The sequence below is a fragment of the Mirounga leonina genome, unplaced genomic scaffold (genome assembly GCF_011800145.1).
Source record: "Mirounga leonina isolate KUSES-001 unplaced genomic scaffold, KU_Mleo_1.0 Mir_125, whole genome shotgun sequence".
Taxonomy (NCBI): domain Eukaryota; kingdom Metazoa; phylum Chordata; class Mammalia; order Carnivora; family Phocidae; genus Mirounga; species Mirounga leonina.
The window spans coordinates 24,469,768-24,472,437 of NW_023270305.1; positions in this window are offsets into that span (position 1 = coordinate 24,469,768).

Sequence of the window (2,670 nt, forward strand, 5' to 3'; positions counted from 1 at the left end):
CTTCCCTGCAGACTGAGGCTCTTCCTACCCAGTCCTTCTTCCTTCTTGCTCTCCTTTCACAAGTATTAAGTCAAGCATTGCCGTCTGAGAGTCTTCCTTCCTACTCTTTGTCCCTTTCCTCTTTATCCTTCACAGGTGCATCTTGCACTTCGAATTCGATTTTGCCATCTGCTGAACTAGTACAATTGATATCAATGCAGCAAAGGAGGGAATTTTAAGAGAGTGATCAAGCTGTGTTAAATGCCAGAGAGAGACTAAGGAGGAGGGAGACAGAAAATTTCATCAGATCTGTCATTATGGAGATCAGTGCTAATCTAACCATTGAAGTTCATAGTCCCTCTTCTGCTATTGTGTCTCCTCTTAGTTATATTCTCCCAGATCCTCTTCAACATCTCATCCAGACTATGAACTTATTTAATTTGTTAATATCTTTTTAAACTCTGGCACTAAGAAGTGAGTTCAGTATTCCAAATGCAGTCTGGTCAATGTTGACTATAGGGAGATTATAACTACCTTTTATTTGAACACTCTATTATAGCCTAAACTTTGATTCAGTTTTTTTATAGCCACAAAAAACTCAGGACCACTGTACTGCTCAACATCAGGGAATGCCATTCAGATTATATAATTCTCAAGTGCAACCTGGCCTCTGGGTCCTGATTTTAAAGATCTCCAAAAACCCATATTTGCTCCCCTCTGAATCAGATCATCAGAGGTGCTCTTGAACCCTCATTGTCATAAAATGCCAGAGAAAGAAACCTGGTCTCATGCATCCTACTGTAAAGTTCCTGCCTTGCCAACAGTTTATCAGACCAGATATCATCTTCTCATCACCAAGCCATATATAACAACACCATGAACAAAACAGGACACAGAGTACCTCTACCCAATATTGCTTCCAGGTGAGATCTTGCAAAGACAAACAAGTCAGACAAAAGCCTAGAACCTTGTTTAGATAGACAAGAACTTCCAATCTTCTTGAGAAGCCAGGATTTCAAAGGGGTGCTCTTTGGCTAGCACTGTAGGAAACTGATATCTTTTTAGACTTAGCTAATCCTCGAGGGGTGCAGGCTGTGTGAAAAATAGACAACAAAGTATCAAAGGATTACAAGGAAGTACAGGTGGAATACAGGCTGGGTAAGAGACTAAGAGATGCTGAGATAATCTTATTGATGAAACTCCTGATTATATTCATCTTTTATCACATGATAGGTTAGAGCGTAGTGTTTGCCTGGTTCCCTTTTATATAATATCTAGCCTACAGTTCCCCTTAGATATCCCCAGTTAAACGGTGTTGCCAGTACCTTCGTTCCCAAATACAGTGAGGCCACTGTTGGACCAGATCTAGTTGGTCCAGAACAAATGTGGTTACGTACACCCTGTTTCCAGAGTAGATTACTGCCCAGAGTATTATCCTGCTGGCCTTTTTAAAAAGAAGCTTTATTCTAGTTACTCTTACTCCCTTAGGAGGACTCCAACCCCTACCCCCAACAAAACCTGTAGTAAAGCAATCTGCTTAAAGATCTAAAAGTTCATCATTTGGGGAAAAAAAAAAATCCTCTAATTTGGTTTAACCTGGACTGAAGGTTTGTTTTCTTGATCAAAACAAACAAAAAATAGAAATAAAAGCTCTGTTAAATAATTCAAATAACATGCCAGGAGTTTTCTATTATTCCTTACTCCCTGCTCATAGTTCAAGGTGATGTATAGATAACCCAAATCTCAAACTGACCCAGATCACTGCTCCAGGGGATGGATCCATTTGCTGGGTCTGGGCTCATAGCAAACCCCATTTAGTTTCAGAGGTAGACTTCAGTGATTCATCATCTTATATGACACCCAGTCCTTATTACATCTCGTGACCTCCTTAATGTCCATCACCCAGTTATCTCATCCCCCTACCCCCCCCATATGAACTTTAAATGCCAAAAAGTATAACACTCTTTAAGTTGCTGATGCCAATATTTAGGGTTTACCTCTCACTTAGGGTGAGCACTCTCCAGTCATTCCAAATAAATCCAAAACACCATGTCTGCAAATCTGAATGCGGTCTGTTTTCTGCTATGTGGTGCAAGTCTTTTAATTAGGCTCTCTGGCCCCATTCTCTTCCGCTTCTTATCATACTACACCTGGGCAATAAACATGTCTCTTAAAATGCCAACAGTAGAAATATGGAAGTCCTGAGGGAAAGCTAAATTTGGAATGAATGTGAGTTCACTTTGAAGCATGTTGGGTTTGAGGAGATGGAAGGGCCTTAAGGAGGGGACATCACAAGGACAGTCACAGATTTAGGAAGTGCAAAAGGGAATTACATCGTGATGTGTAAATGTGAGTCATAGAAATAGAGGTGGTAGAATCATGGGATCTCCAAGAGAAAAGGCTGAGAGTGTAGAGCAGTGGTGAGCAACCTGTTTTTCTTTCTTCTTCTTCTTCTTTTTTTTTTTTTTAAAGACCATTTAGGGGCACCTGGGTGGCTCAGTGGGTTAAGCATCGGACTCTTGATTTTGGCTCAGGTCATGATCTCGGGGTCATGAGATCAAGCCCTGCAATGGGCCTGCTTGAGATTCTCTCTCTCTCCCTCTGCACACCCCTTCTAAAAAGAAAGAAAGAAAGAAAGAAAGAAAGAAAGAAAGAAAGAAAGAAAGAAAGAAAGAAAGAAAGAAAGAAAGA